The sequence below is a fragment of the Orcinus orca genome, chromosome 4 (genome assembly GCF_937001465.1).
Source record: "Orcinus orca chromosome 4, mOrcOrc1.1, whole genome shotgun sequence".
In the NCBI taxonomy this organism is placed as follows: domain Eukaryota; kingdom Metazoa; phylum Chordata; class Mammalia; order Artiodactyla; family Delphinidae; genus Orcinus; species Orcinus orca.
In genome coordinates, this window is record NC_064562.1 from 86,725,306 (window position 1) to 86,749,114 (window position 23,809).

Genomic DNA, 23,809 nt, shown 5'->3' on the forward strand with positions numbered 1-23,809 from the left:
TGGCTGTCACATAGTTACCACTTGATGACTGGTGGCTACTACTATTCTATTGTTTAATAAACAGTAGCATATTGCATTCTGCTGTTTGACATATCCTAAGGAGGGGAGTGCTAATTCACACTGTTTCACCTCTCTACTTTCCCTAATATTTGTTATCCTTCTCCCCACACTTGGGCTATGAAGATGCTTGGTCTTTCTTCATATGAACTAAAGGTACTTTTTCCAATTCCAAAATATGAAAGTAGGTAAACATTAATCTACCACGAATTACCCAAACCATTTCTTTCTTTCAGCCTTTAGGTCATAAAAAAACAATAACAGTGGTAGCAAACATTATTTGGAATCATAAGTCATACAGCATTCTCACCCTGTGTAGCAAGGAATTAGGGAAAAATAAGTTCTTCTAAAAGATCTGGATTCAAGTGTTGCTACTTACTGCTCTTGAACTTTGGAGGAGGGATTTTCTAAGTTTAAAAATAATAAGAATATCAAAGATTAAAAAAGGTTCTTGGGTGTCTCAATAAATCAGAATCAAGATGTTTAATTCCATTCATTATACCATATTTTAAAACAAGAGTATCACAGAAATAGTGTACATAAAATACAATAAATGTTCAAATGAGCAGATTAACTTGCTTTCCATTAAAAAAATTGGTGAATTTTCTCACAACTAAAAGATACCATTTTAGGTTACCATTATTTTCACAGTGCCCCAAAAAGACCACCTGTGGTAAGAATCAACATACTTCCTTTAGCTCTTTGCTGGCTTATTAACAGGGTATGAATAGGAGATCTAAGCTCAAAATGTAATATATTTTTCTGTAATAATTAAAACAATGAGTGAAAAGGGGAATGCACTTCCTGTGTCTATATAGTTATGGACTGAATTGTATCCCCTCAAAATTCACATGTTGAAGCCCTAAGCCTCAGTGTGACTATATTTGGAGATAGGGCCGTTAAGGAGGTGACTCAAGTTAAATGAGATCATAAAGGTGGAGCCTTATCTGATAGGACTGGTGAACTTATAATAATAAGAAGAGGCACCGGAGATCTCTCTCTGCCTCTATGTACACACAAAGGAAAAGAAGAGAGGCCTCACCAGGAATCAACATTGCTGGCACCTTGATCTTGGACTTTTAGCCTCCAGCTATGAGAAAAAAAAATTTCTATTGTTTAAGCCACCTAGTCTCTGGTATTCTTTTATGGCAGCTTGAGCAGGCTAATATATATATATATATATATATATATATATATATATATATATATATATGTTTTAAAGCATCTCTCAGTATAATTTAGTTGTTATATATAATGAGTATCAAATTCTGTTCTTGTAATGTCTACTGTAACAGTATATTCTAAAATAATGGACATATTTTTATGCCACAAAGTCTAAATATCTCCATCTTGCTAAAAGTTAACATTTTATAAATATAAAAATATTCTTTTCTGGAAGAAAGTGTACAGAATTTGATAGTGCTATGGGGGTTAATGTGTTTTATTAAGCATTCATGGAATTACTTCATTACAATTGTGAATCCATCTAATAATGAATTAGATGACTATTACCATAATTGCTGTATAGCACAATGTTATGTTGATGTTAAATTCTGTCTAGAGTCATTACATGAGTAAAATATAGTGGCTGTCTTCCTAATGGCACATGATTATAATTATAATAATTTCAATTTGACACATTATCTTTTCACAAATTCATTGCAGAGTATGTATATTATCTTCTTTACTGGAGTTTAGGTAATAAATCCCAAAGCATTACAAGGACCAGTTTGCTTTTGAGAGTTTTGTCTTTGTCTTTTTGAAGGTAAATAGACTGGCAGCCTTTCTAGTAATGTCCAGAAGACAAATGGCAACCATTCTAAGTAGATTTTCTTTATGTTTCTTCAGTATGTGCTTTGTATGAATACAAATAAGATTACTGCCCTTTTAAAGAACAGCATTGTAGTCAGTGATTGGTATTGGGCACACATTTGCAAAATCAAATATTAATTTTCCTTTAGCTTTAGAATTATGTCATAAGCATAACTAGGTCCCCAATTAGACTTGCGCACTTAAATGTTCTGTTTCCAACCCCAAAGCCCTCTAAGGTTACCTCATTTCTAAGTAGTCTAGGTGCTATCGGGTTGGGGAATTCTGGAGTAAGTAATCCACAGACAAACCCTGTGTTTGTTCTTCATTCTGTCTCTTTGGATTTCACTTTTAATGTTGTAGGTGCCTCTGGCTTCTTCATGCGCTTATGTCAAAACACTGAAAGAACACAAATTCCCAAAGGGAAATTCACATTATTTCAGGTATATCTAGGACATAAAAGGAAAGCATTATAACACTGCAAAAATTCTGCCTAGCTCTCAGAATGTCAATGATTTGTGGTGTCTCTTTCAGGGCAGCTCAATAACATGTCAGGAACTGAAAATGAAGGCGTACCTGTTGTCCTTTGGAAAACCCCATGTTGGCTCTGAGGGGGTCTCTAATGGTTCTCTTCTTTATTCAGGTTCAGCTCCTGTCTCCTCTTCAGGACCTGAGAGCTGATTTCCTGCACCTATAAAAGAACATCTAGTCACATATATTAAGGAAAAGAGCTATTACAAGGCCATTCTGTAGGAACATGAAATCAGGCAGTGGTGAAAGTTTGATTTAAACCTGTTTCCAGAGAAAAGATACAAATAAAATACTATTGCATACGTTCAGGAGGGCAAAAGAAGATTCTTATAAAAGGACAACAACTGAGGGACTTCTCTGGTGGTCCAGTGGTTAAGACTCCACTCTCCCAATGCAGGGGGCACATATTTGATCCCTGGTCAGGGAACTAAGAACCCACATGCCACATGGTAAGCCAAAATAAATAAATAAAAATAAATAAAATATTTTTAAAAAGGACGACAACCGGTTCTTAAGCATTGGTCCTCTGGGGCTGTTTATACAGAACTCTTTGAAATTCTAGGTCCTAAAGATGGGGTGAAGGATTTGGCCTGACTTCCCCACTCCCTCACACATACCCAAATTCAGCCTGACTTTTTCAGAATGTGCCCTTTGCATTGGTTCCCTCCAACAACAAGAGGGTGGACATGGATCTTGCTTATGTGGTTCCACTTTCAGCTTTTTAACAAGGGTGAAAGCACCAAGTAATGTGAAATATAAGATGCTATGCATAGACTAGCCCAAAAGAAAGCAAGTAAAAAAAAAAGCAGTGAAGGAAAGTGTAGAGTCTATAACAATATGTCAGCCCTCCAACCCATTCCCTCCAACGATCAAGAAAAGGAACATTTTTTTTTTTTTTTTTTTGCGGTACGCGGGCCTCGCACTGTTGTGGCCTCTCCCGTTGTGGAGCACAGGCTCCGGATGCGCAGGCCCAGCGGCCATGGCTCACGGGCCCAGCCGCTCCGCGGCATGTGGGATCTTCCCAGACCGGGGTACGAACCCGTGTCCCCTGCATCGGCAGGCGGACTCTCAACCACTGCGCCACCGGGGAAGCCCAAGGAAAGGAACATTTTTAAAATAAACACTTTAGAGTAGGGATTGAAAAACTTTTTCTGTAAAGGATGAGAGAGCAAATATCTTAGGATTTCTAAGCCCTATGCTCTCTATCACAGCTACTGAACTCTGCCATTGTTGTACCAAAGCAGTCATCAATAATAAGTTAATGAGCATGGCTAGGTTCCAAAAAAATGTTATTTATGGACACAGAAGTTTGAATTTCATACAGTGTACACAGGCACAGAATATTAATCTTCTTTTGACTTTATTCAACCATAAAAATTATTAAATTTTTAGCTCACAGGCTGTACAAAAACAAGTAGCAAGTGGGATTTAGTCCAAGAACACAGAGTGCTGACCCCCTCTTTATTGGCTCATTCAATGTAGAGGTAGAATGGCTTCCTATCAGCCACCTCTCTTGAATATGGAGGTCTGGGTAAATGGGTAATGCCTTTAGCTAAATAAAGGCATGCCTTGCTTTTGTGTTAGCAGAGAAGATAGTGTTAGGGGGCCCTTAGATGCCAGCATGTGGAGGTTTCTGCTCACTAATTCCATCATTGTTAAACTTGTTAACCTGCACTGCATCACTGTTGAAACTAGAAAAGGCATCCTCTGTGAGAAGACAGGATAGAAAAAGGCACCAGCTCTGGATAAATTAAATAGAAAAAGGAGACTTCTTTAGACTAATAAAAATAGAAAAGGCCTTTGGGTAGATCCACTGTGCACCCTCTTCCTGTGGGTGACCTTTATGTGTGGATGACAATGTTTGACAAGCAAAGAAAAGGCAAAATCTCAGTTCCCCTTCGCCCTTCCACCATCCTCAGGGGCTCCCCCGCAGTGCTAGTACGAACTCACTATGTTATGTCACGCTGACTTGCTCAACTTTTTTAGAGAAGAATGGAATTCTATTGCCTTGAGTGAAAGCACCCGACTGCCAAGTTTTGGGGGCTTTGGGATAGGGAAGAGGGGTGGAGGAGGCCTACTGTTTCATAAAAGGACTTTCAAAGACAGCCTGTTTCTAATAAACTACAACTCACTCCAAGCCTCCGTTGAACTGGAGAGTCCACCTTCCCTGCTGCAGGCTCTTCCTGTGTCACTTTGCCCAGCTTCATGAGTATCCGCAAGCCACAACATCGCCCCACCCGCTTTGCTTTCCCGTCAGTCTGCCTAGATCTCTTACTGATCGTCAGCTTCCCTCATTTCTATCTTCACTGTGTATGGAAAGAGAAGTTTCTTTTTTCCTTTCTTTTCATTTTAGAGAGAGAAGGGAGAAAAGTAGAAGATAAACCCATGGGTGGGGTTTGTCATCTTAAACAGTGGAATGAAACTTTTTTTAAAAAGTTGTCAAAATGATTGCAATGGAGGTAGGACTGGACCACTTTGAGAAATATTGCCTAAGTGGACCTGGATCTTCTCTATCTTTCGGTGCCCCTTTCACACCCACAGCACAGGGTTAGGTTTCTGTCTAGGAGTCGGGCTGTGAGCTCTACCATTTATTAGCTCTGAGAGACTGAACTCTGTTCAAAGTAATTTATAACTATTATCTTACTTAAACTTCACAAATGAAATAGGTAATGTTGATGGTTTTCCCCATTCATAGATGAGGAAGTTAAATTTTGTTAAGTTTGGCAAGTTTAAATAATATACTTACGGTCATTGCACCATATTATGATCAATATCTTACCCTTATACCATAATATTATGTTATCTCATTACTTTGTTATGAGTGTCAATTAGGAAATAAATGGTATTCAATAAATGTGTTAGCCTTTTTTTTTTTTTTTTGTCTAGCCTTAATTAAGCCTAAAAGATATGAAACTCTGTAGACAGCCTTAGCTGTTGCCTTCTTCCCTCTTCCCTCTTTCATCTTCTGACTACTTAACTAAACCCTCCACCTCCTCCAAACCTATCCGTTCCATAAAGGCTATTCTAACTAGTCTGAGTTTTATATGTCTTAATTCTCACAATGATGATACTGCCTTTAATCATAGAGGGTTGGCAGTGTTCACTGTTATTTTTTAAAAAGTTTTAGTTTTATTAACAATTTTTTTTTGCTGTAGAGTCATATATTAAATGTCTGTGTTCTCCTAAGAACATTCAGAAGAGGACTGGGCAGAGATTAAGTATTCAAATATTTATTGACATACATTTGATTAAGTATAACGTGTATGAGGGTCTTAAATTTAGTTCTGTAGGTAGTGTAGAGAGCAGATGAATGTGTTTCATGTGGCATCAGCTGTCCCAATATAAAGCTGAAAAAAAGTATATATTATAAATATTTATGTAAAATATGTATTACAAGCATACATATAAATATATATAATATATACATATATTAAAGTAATGAGAATTGTGTTTTACAGTATTACCACTCCCTTTCTCCCATTCTTTATTTTTCACTTTCCTGATCCATTAATACATTCCAAATCCTTTTTTTTTTTCTGCAGCATCATGGGAAGAGAAAAAGAAAGACATTATACTTGCTACTTTTCCATCACTTCTTACCCTTTTTTAAAAAAATAAATTTATTTATTTATTTTTGGCTGCATTGGGTCTTTGTTTCTCACCAGAATTTTTTTTTTTTTTTTTTTGCGGTACGTGGGCCTCTCACTGTTGTGGCCTCTCCCGTTGCGGAGCACAGGCTCAGCGGCCATGGCTCATGGGCCTAGCCGCTCCACGGCATGTGGGATCTTCCCGGACCGGGACACGAACCCGTTTCCCCTGCATCGGTAGGCGGACTCTCAACCACTGTGCCACCAGGGAAGCCCTTGGGTCTTCGTTTCTGCATGCGGGCTTTCTGTAGTTGTGGCGAGAGGGGGTTGCTTTTCATTGCAGTGTGTGGGCTTCTCATTGCAGTGGCTTCTCTTTGTTGCGGAGCATGGGCTCTAGGTGCACAGGCTTCAGTAGTTGTGGCTCACGGTCTCTAGAGCGCAGGCTTACAGTTGTGGCGCATGGACTTAGTTGCTCTGCGGCATGTGGGATCTTCCTGGACCAGGGATCGAACCCGTGTCCCCTGCATTGGCAGGTGCATTCTTAACCACTGCACCACCAGGGAAGTCCCTCTTACCTTCTTTTTTACCCTCAAGGACAGCTTTGACAATTGGTTCCATTTTTCCATGCTCACCAAAGAAAAAGATTAACAAATAAGAAATATTGCACAATTTAAATCTTTGTTGAGAGCACTGTAAAGGAAAGTTTAGTAAAGGCCAATAGTACTAAACACTCAAGAATTAAACATGACCAGAGGGAACATTAATGCTGATTAATGGAATTTTTAGAATGCCTAAGTTTTACATAAAGATCAAAGTAATTTTGCTTATTCAGCAGAACCAGATTCATCTAAATTCGCACCTTAATTAATGGGGCTCCCTAAAAGAAACCAAAAAGAATAAATGGTAATTAAATGCTAATTTTGCACAGTTAAAATTATTGCAGATTACATGCAAATTGGGAAACATAATCAGTAACGGATCTTTCTCTGTGAAATTCCTGGTGCGTTTGTCTGAGTTTATTTTATGTTGTATTTAGGGAGAATAGTCAGGACTCTGAGCAGAGAGCAGCCTGTCATTTCAGGAACTTGGAGTTCACTGCAGTCAGGGCCAATAGTAGCGTTGGTTGATAAGAACTTGAACTAAACAGTAGCAGTGGGAAAAGGGAAAAGGAAATAGATACAGGGATGTTTAGAGGTACCATTAATCTTTGCTGGTCAAATGAACAAAAACAAAGTGTTCTCTAAAAGGGAAGTCATGAAACGTGGGTTCTGTAGGTGAACTGTCTCAATTAAAAATTTTTTTAAAGTAGTTAGTACCATGAGAGAGAACTGAGCCCAGAAAAAGTGACGCAAATTTTGTATTTAAAAATCTTCTCACGAGATTTCTGCAAAGTCCATGTTGGTGTAGCTGATTTTAGTAATTATGTAGCTCTTCTAAAAAAGTCTTCATTTCACCCAATATAGGTGTCTCTTTCTATCCGTTTTCCTCCAAGGTGATGAAGTAAGTACCAAGTACTGTCTTTTGAGCAATAAACGGGTGTTGGTTATTCTCCATTTATCTGTCCTACCAGGTCAGCACCCGACCCTTCTCGCCTCCTTATCCTGCTCTGGGGGGCAGGATTCTGACTTCTGTGGACTGCATCATGTAAACTCCCCTGCCCTCTGTTCAGCCAGTGGAGACACCAGCTGGAGATTGGTGGATGGGAGATAATGAGGTCACAGTATGCATTTACCCCACCCATTTGTTGGACTGTGGTTTGGTAGTGGCTGTGTTCCTCTACCCAGAGCCACAGCTCTTACTGGGTCAGACCCTCTCCCACCATTGCAGCTCTTGTCAGCTTCAGGGACGGCAACACCGCTTTGCTCTTATGGACTGGAGATGGTAACAGCTTCTGGCTATTGGAGTTTCTAATGCTTCTCCTTCTCTAGCTGGTGCATTTAACCCTCCACACAAGTCTGTAAACAGTCCCTTCATTAAACTGTGTCAGTTATCACTTTTATGTGTCCTGCAAGGATCCTGGCTATAAATTGATTCATATTCTTGTAGCATTATTAATCACCCTTTTTTCCTTGAGGTAAATCTAAAAGTAATAGGTTCCATTTTTAAAAATTCACTGTTAGTTTTTTTTTTTTTTTAGGGAAGGCGGTTTACTCCATTTTCTCCTCCACAAAGATGTCTTCTCCCTTTTCCCCTCCCCGCCATGAGGGCTTCTGGACCAAGTATAGTCACATTTATGCTTCTGCAGCCTTTTCTATATACTCTATGCTGGCATTTAACCCTCCTATTATAATTAAGCATTTATATGCCTTCCTCTTCTCCTTAAAAGTTCCTCTGCCTTATTTATTATTGTGTTCCCAGATTTGGAAGGTCAGGAAAACTGGTACTCAATAAATGTTTAGTGAATGAGTTAGTATTTGGGGATAAGTTGCCCAAGAGATAGGTCTGTGGCTCTAATGGCATTTTTAGAATAGTTGGATTATCTCATGATAGTGCAACATATAGGTTATGAACATAGTCTCTTTGGCCAGCCTATCTGGTTTGGATCCAGTCTCTATCATTTGCACTAGTAAGTGACCTTGAAGATGCTTAACCTCTCAGTGCCACAGTTTCTTTATGTGTGAAATGGTGATAATAACTGTGTTTATTTAATAAAGTTGTTGTGTGGATTAAATGAGTTAAAATATGTGACATGCTTAGTACTGTGTCATATAATAAGGCTATATAAATATTTTTGACTATATTTGCTATTTTCATGGATCTAATATAATATGTGCCAGTGATGAGAGAGTTAAAAGATCAAATTTATGGTAAGCAAAAAGGATATTTCAGAACTAATTGCAAACTGGAAATAGATACATCATCAGATGGTTAGTACCTCCATTAAGAGTTTTAAAAATACATAAAATTAGTAATGTGGAACTGTTGGTCAAAAACTTAGCCTATTGTTAGGGTCTACGAATCCAGCAGAAGACCTCATCTTTTGCCTGGGCAGTGATCACAAGTGAGGCAAGTCTTTTAAAATGACTTCTATTGGCATTCAGTCTCAGGTAGCAATGTGTTATGTTTATTAGTGGAGTTTTTACAAGATAGTCATATTTCTTTTCTTGGAGAATTTGGGAACCATCTCACTTTGGTTTCCTAACTGCAGACGATATTCACTCATTTTCTAGGGACTTTTGAAAAATTAAAATAAGAATAGGGACAAGGCTTCTGAATCTAAAGCCTTCAGTTATAATCGTGTTATTCTGACCACTATTTCTATCATTGTGGTTAGGAGCAAAAGTTCTGAAGTCAGACATTTGGAGTTTAAATCTGTTTCATCTACTAGCTATATCACCTTGGGCCAATTATGTAAATTTAGTTCCTTTAAGTGCGAAATGGGAATCATAATGGTATCTATTTCATAGGGTTATTATGGGGATTCTGTGAGGTAAGCATGTAAAGCTCTTAGAAAAGGGCCTGGCACAAATTAAGCGCTCAAATTATTAAATATTATTTTTCTTTTTAAGAAATACTCAAATAACTTCACAGCAATTGTTCATTTGAAACAGTAGGGACAATTTATCAGTGAAAAATAAATTTAGTCATTTTGTTGCTGTTGTTTAAGTGTAGTATATTTTTAGACAAGAATAGAATGACTGTAAATGTGATTTAGATCTACCTCATAGATCAAAGTTTTCCCTAACAGTAACTGAAGTATTTATTTTAAGTCTAAGCAAAGATTACAAAAGGATTAATAGCAAAGAAATTTATTCTCTCAAGGAAATGCTCCATGGCTAGTTATGTGATGGCAATGAAATTTCCATGTTTAGTTTAGTTAACTGAATATATATATATATAATGTAATATATATGTATATTATATAATGTTATATATACATATAAACATGTGTATCTACCTACCTATCTACACATATGTTTGTGTGTGTATATACACATATATGTGTACAGCCTGGCCAGGAGTGCCTCGGGTAATGCTCTGATCTAGCTCCTCCTCTTTCATTGAATTTCTGCACTGCCTTCTAATCTACCAGGCCGACTTTAGACCCTGAATTAGTCACAGTCATTTATTGATTTCAGTGTTAGAGCTGATAGACTGTTAATGTACAGGTCTTCATCTGAGACTGCTCAAATTTTAGTCTAAACTGTAGAATTTCACCAATTGGACTTATGGTGCTGTTGTGACTCTGTTTTTTATAATTGTTACTGTGTAAAGCTCTGCCACATACTAGCCTGGTGCCCTTAGGCAAGTGCCTCTCCATCCTCCACCTCCAAAATGAGGGTAATAATGGTACTTAACTTATAAGGATTGAAAAAATAATATTTGTAAAACATTTAGAACATGACTCAGCACATAGTAAGCATTATATTAACATTTGTAAAATGAAATAAAATAAAGATAAATAAGACACAGTATAGACCATAAAACAATTGTAGGTAGGTAAATGGCAGCGAGTTTTCCAATATTGGGGCTGACTTTAGGTTCTTTTGGTTTGTAAGGTACTGGTTGATTGATGGGGCATGAGAGCGATCTTAAACCATACTTATATGAAAGTGGATTCTGAGCAATTGGTATAGACCAAGGAAACATTTAAGAAGTGATATAGGTGGTACCCTAAAGACAGTGGTCCTATGTGCTTTCAGGGCTGAAAAGTCAATACGGTGCCAGGGATTATAAAAAAAAAGAATTAAGAACAAAGTAAAAACCTGGGAAGGTGTTCTGGAAATGCAATCTGAAGACTTGATATTGGTCTAGGCTATAAACCTAGAAGCAAACCTTGGTTGCTTCATTTGCAAAATATTTGAATTTTAGTATATATTTTCATTATAAGATTGTTGTGAAGATTAAATGAGTGTGGGTGTTCATGTACTGTGTTTACTGTAAAATAAGCTAACATACCTTTAGTATTCTTGTTTTTAATATAGCCCTGATGTTACAGAACTGTGATGGTTCATATCCTCTAATTTGACAGCTGTAGGGAAAAATTTAATCAACCAAGAGAAGGTACTGAAGATTCGCACTACTAGTGAGGAGAAGGGAAAGACCCTTTCTCCTCCTACTACTCCCATTACCAAGTTCTGAAAAAAAAAAGAAAAAAATTTTAATTCAAACCTGTAAATTTAACCTGAGAAGATTAAAATATAAGAAAAATTTGAAGAATATCTCCAAACTTTTGATCTGACCTCTTAACTACAGTAATGTCATGATAAATTTATTCAAACTTCTAAAAATTTTCCTATTCTATATTATTGCTTAGGTGATTGAAGTCTATAGTTTGCTCAGCATGACATGATATGAGTATTTCTTCTTACATATCCTAAAAGCATTTTTAAAAATATTCCATCAGTTATTTTGAAAAGTTTAGATTTGAAAAAAGAATTATATATCCTTCTTCAATTTTGTAAATTTTAACCAATTTCTGTTGCTAAAAAATAGAAAACTTTATTGCATTTGATTATGGGAAAGATGACTCTATGCAAAAATTTAAAGAGGAAAGATAAGACATGGCTTGTCAAAGAGCAGGGGGAAACATTCCATTTTTATAGAGTAATCCTTATAAAATATCCTACCCTCTTAGAAGCTAATACTTATTGAGTAATTACATGGCCAGGCACTGTTCCAACAGCTAAGATTTAACTCATTGAATCCTCCTAACAATCTGTGAGGTAGGTCTGTTATTATACCCATTTTATACATAAGGAGTCCAAGGTAGCCTCTGTTCAGTGACTTAGCCAGGATGACACTGCTAGTGAACTGTGGAAGTGGCAGGCAATACATAGAGCACAAATGCAAGTGTTATAAAATATGAAGTCAGTTTAAGAAGGAAATTCTCTTCAATCATACTACAACCTTAAAATATATATAAAGAACATTTTATACATATATTCTATTTTGAAGAGAAACATCTATGGAGCAAGAAACTATGATATCTATTTAATAAATGAAAAAACTGAACCTCAGCTGAAACTAAATGGTTCATGGTTACAAGGTAGAAAGCTTAAATGTGATTATTTAATGAGAACTGTGGAGAATTGTTCTTGGCTGTCAGGTTATAGGGTGAGAGACTAAAAAATTGGCTTAGCTCTTCCAACTTCTAGAACAATGTTTCTCCAGTTGGGTTTCATAGATTTCTGGATGTTGGTAGACATACTTCTGGAGGCTCTCAAGTTATCCTGTTTTCAGTTTGATGGTAATAAAATATTAGCCTAAACATACTCCAGGTCATCTGGATGACTACATTATAATCAAATAATACTGGCCATTTCAGTGTTTGTAATGGCCAATATTTTCATAATTGTCATGAGTGCCATATACTACTAATCTAATTATTATTATTTTCTTTAACTTTTTAAAATGAAAGTTTAGTTGATTTACAATGTTGTGTTATTCTGCTGTACAGCAAAGTGATTCTGTTATATATATCTCTATCTATCTATCTATCAGTCTAACTATCTATTCTTTTTTATATTCTTTTCCATTAGGGTTTATCCCAGGAACCTGAATATAGTTCCCTGTGCTATACAATAGGACCTTGTTGTCCATCCATTCTATATGTAATAGTTTGCATCTACTAACCCCAAACTCCCAGTCCATCCCTCCCCCAACCCCCTCTCCCTTGGCAACCACAAGCCTGTTCTCTATGTCTGTGAGTCTGCTTCTGCTTTGTAGATAAGTTCATTTGTGTCATATTTTAGATTCCACATATAAGTGATATGGTATTTTACTTCACCTAGTAGGATAATCTCCAGTTGCATCCATGTTGCTGCAGATGGCATTATTTAGTTCTTTTTTGCGGCTGAGTAGTATTCCATTGTATATATTATATACCAATTAGAAAAGAACAACTGTGAATTTAATATTGAGTTGATTCCATAAAAAATAAAATGATGTCATCCTTTACTAGATAAACAAATTGTTCAGCAGAGAAAATGGTGGAAGATTTGAGCCAACACAAGAAACATGGTAGCACAGGCTTGTTGAACTCAAAAAACAAATGCAAAATGCAGTGGTAACCAGGACCTTATTCATTTTAGGCTTGTGACCTAATTTCAGCACAGCAACTCAACCCTTCCTAAGGATCAGTGTAGCATAGTGGACAAGTCCACAGACTATGAAACCCAGACATCCTCGCATCAAAACTCAGCTGTTTTACTTACTGGAAGTGTGACTTTGGGAAACTTAGTTGGTCTCTCTGTGTCTCAGTTTTATCACCTAGAAACTGGGAATTGTAATTGTCCCACTTCATGAGGCTTACATTAATGTATATGAAGCACATAGAACAATTTCTTCAATATAGTACACTGTAAGTTTAAATGCAATTATTATAAACAAATTACACTAATTTTAAAAACCATTTTTCTCGAGGTATAATTCACATAGAGTAAAATGTACACACCACTTAAACAATTTTCTAAGTTTTGACTTACGAATACATCTATGGAACCATCACCAAAATCAAGATATCATCTTGATTTTGAATGTACCTATAACCCCCAAAAGTTTCCTCAAGATCTTCTGTAATACAACCCCCCTCCTCTTCACCATCCCATTCGCAGACAATCACTACTTTTTCAGTCTATAGGTTAGTTTCCATTTTCTAGGATTTTTAATAAATGGAATATAGAGTATGAACTCTTTTAGTCTGGCTTCCTTTTCACTCAGAATAATTATTTTAAATTATCCATGTTGTCATCTTTTTATTGCTAAGTACTTTTTAATTGAATGAATACACCACAATTTGATTATTCATTTACTGATCAATGAATATATGGATTGTTTATAGTTTTGGGTTATCAAAAATGAAGCTTCTATGAACATTTGCATATAAGTCTTTGCATGGATATATAAATTCATTTTTCTTGGGTACAATAAATGGATCATATAGTAGATGTATGTTTAACATTTTACAAAAATACCAAACTGTTTTCCAAAATTGTATAATTTCACTTTCCCACCATCAGTATATGAGAGTTCCAGTTCCTCTACATCTTGCCAGTCTTTGATATAGCCAGTCTCTTTCATTTTAGCCATTCTAATAAGTGTGATTAAAACTTATTGTGGTTTTATTTTGTATCTCCCTAATGGTGAATGATGTTGAGCATCTTTTCATGTACTTAATTGTCATCTATATACCTTCTTTGTTGGAGTGTCTGTTAAAATCTGTCAGTTTTTACTGATTTTTTGCATCCTTATTTTCAGTTTAAAAAAATACATTCTGAGTATAAGTCTTTTATCAGAAATGTGACTGACAAATATTTTCTTTTAGTCTGTGTTTTATGTTTCCATTCTCAACAGTTTTTCAAATTACAGAATTTCTTAATTTTGATAAAGTCCAATTTATCAATTTTTTGTATGGATCATGCTGTTGATTTTGTATGTAAGAAAAGACACAAAGATTTTCTCTTAAGTCTTTTTCAAGAAGTTGTCTGGTTTTAGGTTTCACATTATATGGTGTGAGTTATGATAAAATGTCATCCTATTTCTGGCTATCCAGTTGTTCCAGCACCATTTGTTGATAAAACTCTCTTTTCTCATTGAATTGCCTTCACATCAATTAGCAAATTAATTAATCATGAACGTGTAGGTCTATTTCTGAGCTTTCAATTGGATTGCATTGATCTATTTATTTATCTTTATTCCAATACCACACTGTCTCATTTACTGTGGCTTTATAATAGGTCTTGAAGTCAGGTAGCATAAGTCCTTCAACTTTGCTTTCCTTTTTCAAAGCTGTTTGGGTTATCCTAGGTCCTCTCCTTTTCCATATAAATGTTAGAAGTAGTTCACCAGTTTATACAATAAGCTTACTAGGGTTTTATTTGGACTGCATTAAATATATAGATCATTTTGGGGAGCATTATCATCTTAACAGTAATGAGTTTTTCAACCCATGAATATGACACATCAATTTATTTTGGCTTTCTGTTTTTTCTTCAGTAATGCCATATAGGTTTTAGTATATAAGACTTTCACATATTTTGTCAAACTCAATTCATCCTTAAGTATTTTACATTTTTGTTGCTATTGTAAATAGTCTATTTTTCAAATTCCAGCTTTTGGTTGTTCACTGCTAGAATATAGAGACACAATTTATTGTTGTATATTAATCTTTCTTATATCAACCTTATATATTGTCATCCTGTCAAAATTCACATATTAATTCTAGCAGGCTTTGCTTTCCATGTGTGACTTTCCAGGGCCAGTCGCAAGGACCTGTGAAATGCCGCCCCTCAGGCTAGACTCCACATACTTCCTACTGATCATCTCTTTTTTTTTTTTTTTTGCGGTACGCGGGCCTTCCACTGTTGTGGCCTCTCCCGTTGCAGAGCACACGCTTCGGACGCGCAGGCTCAGCGGCCATGGATCACGGGCCCAGCCGCTCCGTGGCATGAGGGATCTTCCCGCACCGGGGCACGAACACGTGTCCCCTGCATCGGCAGGCGGACTCTCAAACACTGCGCCACCAGGGAAGCCCCCCACGTCTCTTTTAGGGTATGCTTAATTGTAGACTTTTAAGACAGCTATGACTGAGTGGAATATACTTCTCAAATACGTGCTTAATCTCAGAGTTTGCTGAGAAGTGTGAGGGTTTACCTGCCCCACTAAATAAAGCCTTACAACACTCACGAGGGATTGAAAAGCAGAGTGAGCCCTGTTTCTACCTCCATCCCCCATGCTGGGGACTAAATCCATTCCCTGCTTATCTGAGGAGGAATGCCCTTTTTCTCATTATGCCCCATATTTCAGAGCATTCCTTTTTATTCCCAAAGGCAAAAGTTATGAAATTCTAAGGGAGAAAATGATTATTGTATATTTATTCCTGAATTCCTCTAAGATTTTACTCTTATCAAGCAATAAATATTCTATAAAAACTGCCATAAAAGTGAGAAAACTTGTGAGCACTTTCAGTATATGTTTTTGCAAAAGAGAGGTATCATGAGTTTCCTTTCACTGTCTAAATAGCAGGATTGCAAAAAGACAAGGTAAGAACATCAGTAGGTTCCTATGTCACACCCTGTTTAGCATAGGTACCTCTGGGGAGAAAGGATGGGCTATGGGAATTTCTAGTCATTTTAGTCTCTTTCTAGTTCAGGATCCAGAGAGGATATGGGCCAGGATTTTTGCTAACAGTTATAATGTGAGAGAGTTTTTCTAGGTGCTAGAGATCAATACATAGGAAAAAGGAGATATGGGGTGATAACAAAAGGAATCGTGGTGGAAGGAACATTGATTTTGTGCTCACACTTGCCCATCTTTATCCAAGGAGACCTCGGGAAAGTAACATTTTGGACCATAATTTTCTAATTTATAAAATTGGCACAATAAAAATTACAAAAGAATTGTTCTGAAGACTGCAAATTATTTATGTAAACCACTGGCATATAATTGGTATTTAGTAAATTGTTACCATTATTATGATATGGTTCTTGAATTCTAGGAAACTACTATTCATTTAGGAAAGGAGATGATAAATCCAAGATAAGATGGCTTATTCAAAATATTATATACTGAATTCCCATGAGTGGAAGAAATGCTTGCTTCTTGTCAAGCAAGAGGACACTGGAAAGTACTAGTTGGGAGATTTTCTAAGAAGAGTCAGGACCTAACTATGGTTTGACTTTACACCATCACGAGATGGAAACTGAGACTAGGGTAATGGGAGGTAAATATTTGAAGACAGGAGCAGGAATCCAGCACGGCAATGGGTTTGGGTAGGAAAAAAAACACCAAGATCAGCAAAAGCACTTTTGAAGGTTTTCAAACTTCAATTTGAACTCAGAGAGCATAAACTTGCAGGGTTACCTATAACTTGCAGGTATTTATTATGTCAATGTTTACTAAAATCCTACTATATGTCTAGCTTTACATTAGATTAGCTTTACATTAGATATGTCTAGCTTTACATTACATTGAACTCAGAGAGCATAAACTTGCAGGGTTACCTATAACTTGCAGGTATTTATTATGTCAATGTTTACTAAAATCCTACTATATGTCTAGCTTTACATTAGATTAGAGTGGTGAATAATCATGACATGATCCCCATTCTCTGGAATTTACAGTCTAGTGGGGACGTCAGCAACAACAAAAACAAAAAAACAGGAAAAGAAACAGAAAATATGTAACAAAATGAGTGCTTTTATTGTTAAATAAATCTATCTACCTACCTATCTATATATTTCTTGATATATTTAGGAAAAAATTTCAAGCATCCCCTCTAGATGGGTAGTCTAGTAAGGACTTTTTGAGGAGGCCAATTTTTACCTGAGATTTGAAAGATAAGAAGAATACCACACGCAAAGCATAAGAAAGAAGAATTTTTGAGGAGGAGGAAACGGGAAAAAGAAGACAGAAAGACAAAACCAAAAATGACTATAAAAACAGAAACACAAAGTCTGAAGGCACTTGCTGCACAACCATGGTCCAGAGATGAGCAGCATTAATATCACCTGGGACCTTGTTAGCAAGGCAGAATCTTGGGTACCACTTCAGATGTACTGAATCTGAATCTGCGTTTTTAAAAGATGCCCAGGTGATTCATCTGCATATTTAATTTTAGAAACAGACGTAAAATTAACTTTTGAGTAAGCCAAATGGAGGTCTTTGGCTGAGTTGAGAAAGGCTATTTCAGTGTAGTGGGATAGAAACCAGATGGGCTGAAGAACAGTTAGGATTAAGGAGTGAACACAGCTTGTAAATAATTCATTATGGAAGTGTGATTTGGAATGAGATGAGAACAGAAGATAGAGGCAGTAGATGAAAGGGAATATAGGGTCAAGAGAGAAGTTGCTTAAGATGAAGGATGTGCATTTGTGTGCATAAAGGTTACATCTAGATGAGAGGGAGAGTGATGATGAGAATATAGAGAGATTTTCTAAGGGTAAGGTCCTTGAGAAAGCAGGACAAAGCAAGGAAGCAAATGGCAGAATTAGCCTGTGATGGGAGTAGTGACACTTCCCGTACTGGAGCAAAAGCGAGGGTGGAAAGGATGTGTGCCCTGTGATTTATTGATGAGAATATGAGCAGCTTCTGGCATACTAGTTTTCTTTTGTCAATGAAGCATAAGGCATGAACGTCAGCTGTAAACAAGGGGAAAACAAGGGTAGGGATTTGAAAAGTGAGAAGTTAATGAACTAATCTCTGCAGAAGAACAAGCTGAAAGAGAAAACAATGATGGGATTACAGGTAGTGGTAACTAGACAGTGATCAGTACCTATTTAAATTTAGCAATCCAAACATACAGTGAAATCTGCCCCATTACATGATTTTTTTTTTTTCCCTAGCTGTGCTCACTTCATGGGCACAGGTGTAGGGAAAGCAGATGGTTAGGTTCACGTAAGGTTGGGGTTAATAATCAGAAGTCATCCTTTAACACTGCAACATGTCTAAATCCAGTTCTTGGCAACTGTTTCTGTCTACAGAAGTTAGAGGTTAGATGAAGGTATTTAGCTCAAATTATAATAACATGGTGCCAATTATTCACTTCCAATGTGCTCAGTTTTGCATACATTTCCTGGGAACTTCATTAGCAATGCTATGGCTTAGCTATTAACAGCCCCGCTTTACTGCTGAAACGGAATATAAAGAAGGTTCAGTTAACCTTAAGTAAATTATAATGCCAAGAGTCAAATTAAGATCTACTTATTAAGATCTTCTTAACTCCCACCACCAGTCATGCCATTATGATAATGAAAGGAGTTTTTTTTAAAAGGGAAAAATGAGAAGATTGGGGATTTTTGTTTGTTTTCTTTTTTATCTTTTTGATTCAAAGCAAAAAAAAATATTGGTTTTCATTGGACGGGGTTTTCTTTCCCCCCCAGGCGTGTTATGAAATTGAGTGAAACATGACAGGTGCTCTCTCTATTCAGCTGAATACAATCAGCAAATAAATATGCACTCCTGGAGATCTTGCCCTCCTACATTTCCTTACCACTGTGTGAGAAGTTTGAGAGGAAATGTTTGGCTAAGCACCATGTATGGACTAGGGTGTGGAAAATCCTTATAAGGTTTTGAGAAGTCTACAAAGGATTGATCTTGACTCGATACTTCTTCCCTTGGAAAATATGAAGGATATGGCATTTATTTTGACTGATTTAAGTTGCAGAAATATTAAACAATAAGATTCCAAAATAAGTATCAGACAAAGAAATTAGATAACAAACACAAATGCTTACAGAAGCCTGGAGCAAGACCTTGGGCTTCGCTGGTGGTGCAGGGGTTGAGGGTCCACCTGCCGATGCAGGGGATGCGGGTTCGTGCTCCGTTCCGGGAAGATCCCACATGCCGCGGAGCGGCTGGGCCCGTGAGCCATGGCTTGCTGGGCCTGTGCGTCTGGGGCCTGTGCTCCGCAGCGGGAGAGGCCACAGCAGGGAGAGGCCCGCGTACCTCAAAAAAAAAAAAAAAAAAAAGACATAAAGGAGTGAAGAGGGTCAGGCAGAAGATAGTGGAGGGAAGCATGGAGCCTGGTACAAACTGAGAGTCACTCATTGGTTTAATCCAATTGATGGCACACCACAGCTCAGTGTTGCAAAATCCGCCTGTTATCCAATAGAAGACAGCCTAAAACTTTGTGAAATATAAACATTTTAAAACACTTATTGGCAAAACCAAACATGTCAGCCAACATGGTGCTAAAAGATAAACTGAGGCATATTAAAATTTTTGAGTTCATTTGAGCATAAGTCAATTCAAACTGGGTAGCACCAAACCCAAGCACCAAACTCCTCCGACAGGAGCCAGGAGAAAAACTTAAAGAGAGAAAGTGGGGAAGCTAAGCAAGAAAATGATTTGATTAGCTATTGCTTAAAGGCTCGTTGATTGTGATTGGTTTTCCTTAGTGAACGCATGGTGCCACCTCAAATGACCTCCTTGTTTAATTAAGTTAGCAATGGTTAGGTCCATGGGCCTCCAGTTTGCCAGTTCTGATAGAGATACTTTTAAATCTGTGTCAAAGATCACAGATTTCCAAATACCAATGTTAATTACTGATATTAGCAAGCCAGACACCCCAGACACATTTTTAAAACCTCTTTTAAATGGCTCATTTGAGAAATATGATCTACTAGATATAGTTATAGTTAGGCATCTTTAAAAAGATTTTTTTTTAACTTTTTGGCCATGCCACATGGCATGTGGGATCTTAGGTCCCCAATATTATTTCCCTGACCAGGGATGGAACCCACACCCCCTGCATTGGAAGCTTGTAGTCTTAACCACTGAACCGCCAGGGAAGTCCCTATAGTTAGATATCTGTTAATTTGTTTCGTAATTTAGAGAAATCACCTGAGAGAAAGAACTGGCTTCAAACCTGATGTAAAAGAAAGTGAGAAAAATATGCTTTTCTTGTACAAGTCATGAGCTTCTCTTTAATGAGTGGGTTACCAGCACATAGGCAAAAAAAAAAAAAAAATAGCTTCATTATGAAAAACGTATAGAATATCTTTATTCAGCAGTGGTTCTCATTTATGAACCAAAGAGCCCACAAACTTAATCAATTTATCATAATGGACTTCCCAGGGGTAGTCAACAAGAGCATTATAAGCACAGCAGGTAAGTTTTCCAACAATAATGATATTATGCTTCTTTCTGTATAAAGCATAATTTTAGTACCTTTGTATTTCAGTTAAGCTTATAAATATACAAAAGTCACAGTGACAAAAATCACAGCCTATTAGCTAAGATTCAAATATGAAATTGTCTAATTTCATGTCAGGAGCACTGAAAATATGAATAAGGTTCTAACCTAAGTGAATTTCTTGCTATTCCCTAAATATGCCTCTAACTTTTGTGACTCCACGTTTGGTGTTGGATTTCTTTCCTCCTAACTTGGCCCAGGATGCCTGTCAAAATTCTCTCTGCCAGGCCCAGGCTCAAAACAGCTTCCTCTTCGTTGATCCTAGTGAATGAAGGTCTCATCTGTATATGTATCCACTGTAAATTCAGGTACCCTTAGGTAGGTTGGTGCAGGTAAGAAATGTGGATTGTAGACATTCTTTTTTTGGTAGAATGGAAGGAGACTCATGGGAGAAAGAAACTGACCAAACACATTGGGTTTGATGGCTAATCTACAGAGCTAAGACTTCCAAGCAGTTTGGAACAATGATAGTCCTTTAATCTCTCATGTTGTATCCCTGACAGTGACAGGGCGACAGAGATTAGCAACCCTAAAGAGCAAGGGGAGGGGGATGGCAGAGTCAATAGGGAGGTGTGTACAGCCCTGAGACTATCAATCTGTGTCTTGACTAGGCCCATCTGGAAACTAATGCCAAATTCCTGAAAGGGGGGAGTAATAAAAAAGATGAATTGAGTGGAAGAACTTTTGCTGATCTGGTATGAGAGCTGCATCCTAAGAGAATGTGATTTTATGAGTGTCCTGTGGTCTTAAAACAGAATTAGTCATTTCTGTGAATATAATCTTTTAATAGCTGAATTGCATTATTTACTTTGTTTAAATGTGTAGTTAACCAAGAACTCTGTGGTGGGCTAACCTCCAGAAACTGTGAATGTGTTACCTTACAGGCCAAATAGACTTGGCAGATGTGGTTATCCACAGAACGACTGGTCTCCCTCCTTCGTGCCTGCCCTTTTATATTCTATTTTCCGTACAGCAGCTTTAGTATTCTTTTACAATGTACATCTGATCTTGTTACTGCCCTCCTTGAATCTCCCCCAAGGGCATTCCTTTACACATAGAGTAAGTTCCGAAATCCAGACTTTGACTTACAAGGCTCTATGTGATCTGGTCCCGAAACTCCCTCTCCAGCCTTTCTCCTACTTTTCTGCTCTTTTTTTCCTATGTTCCAATCACCTGGGCTTCCTTAGTGTTCTATGAACATGCCGCACGTACACCTTCTTTAGAACCTTTGTAATTGCTGTTCAATTTGCATGGGATAATTTTCCCTCTGATAACTATAGGGCTTGCTGAGATACTGCCTTTGGGTTTCTTCCCAACCAACAGCACCACCCTACCTAAAATAGCCTAATACCATTCATTTTATCCCTGCCCCACCCCTACTTTACTTTACTTCATAACGCTTACTGCTATCAGCCAACATATTACATCTTGATTTGCTTATTTGATTGCCTTCTATCTTTTCCACTGTCTTTCCACTGTTTATTTTATTCATTGCTGTGCCTCTTATACCTCAAACACTGCCTGCCGGTACGCGGGCCTCTCACTGTTGTGGCCTCTCCCGTTGCGGAGCACAGGCTCCAGACGCGCAGGCTCAGCGGCCATGGCTCACGGGCCCAGCCGCTCCGCGGCATGTGGGATCCTTCCGGACCGGGGCACAAACCTGCGTCCCCTGCATCGGCAGGTGAACTCTCAACCACTGCGCCACCGGGGAAACCCAGGCTAATCTTTTAATTAATTTAAATTTAAATAGCCACATGTGACTAGTGGCTACCAAATTACACAATGCTTTATTAGATAGTCTACCTACTTGTTATTTATTGTCTGTTGTCCCATTATACAGGAATATAAGAGCCCTGAATACATAGACTTTTGTCTGTTTATTCACTAACATATATTAAGTACCTAGGACAGTGTCTGGCATATAGAAGGCACTCTGTATTTGAAGAGTGAATGAATGAAATGGGACTCGTGTTTTATTTCTGTCTCATGTATAATTAACCCTGCCATTTCTCCAGGTCTTGGCTTTCCTGGATTTAAATTTGAGGGGAGGGAATTGAACTCGACTCGCATGAAAATCTTTTCTGCACGTACATGATATAATTCTATCTCTTCTGAGTGACAATTTTTAGCAATATTTTATCAGCTGTTTTGGCCTCAGATGAATGAAACACCTAGCAGATATACAGATAATTAAAGTCCCCAACCACTAATAACTTCTGCTCCAGTTTTGCCCTCTATATTAGGCAAGTAGCTAACATACCCTGTCTGACCCTGACTAGACAGTCCAGAATGTGTCTCCTTTCACACTCATTCACTTGCTCTCAACCTCCCTTTGTCCTCAGCCTTGTGAATTTTATACAAGTATCTCCTTGGCACATAGTTGTAAATCCCACTATGCTTTGTTTAAATAGGTCTATCTTTCCATTTCCCTGGCAATCATGTATCTTACTACCAGGACATGGTTATTTTTGTGGGACCAAAACTGCTTGTTTTTATTAAAATTCATTGTAACTAAAGACATCTGAAGCTATTTCCCTCTTTCCTGTGTTCTTTTAAGGATTTTTAGTCACCACTACTGTTGTTCTTTTTTTTCCTGTAATCACATCTATTTTTCATTAGAGGGTTTTTGTTTGGAATTCACTGGGCCAAATTATGATGCCCTAAGTGAAAATGTTACCTTCGGTCTTCATGATATCATCATTGACCTAATTTTCTTATATCAATCATGATGAAGAAACTAGTGTACTTCAACAAGTTGTTCTTAATTTTATATTCATACCTTCTGCCAAATTCTCTTCCAAACTGACAGTATTCAATTGAGAAGAAAAGAAAAAACTTTTGTATTATTCTCTTTCCTATGAAGGCTTCAACATCAATGGAGATGGAGTTCATGTTTATTTTGGCTGAATTATCTAATCCTTCATGAACTAAAAGGAACAGAGTAATGTCAGGAGATTTGAGTTTTGGTGGTCTTTCCATATGTCTCTGGTCACACTCAGAATGCAGCATCTTTTGCTGGTTTGCATGACTCTTAGCATCCCATGTCCTCCTCTCAGGATTATTAAAAAGATGCATTACATTTGATTGTGTATATGAATCTTCTTTATTGTTGTATTAGATGTGGGATCAGAAGGACTGGATTTATACTGTCTGAGAGCAGATCATAACTTCTATTTAGCTAAGATGGTCC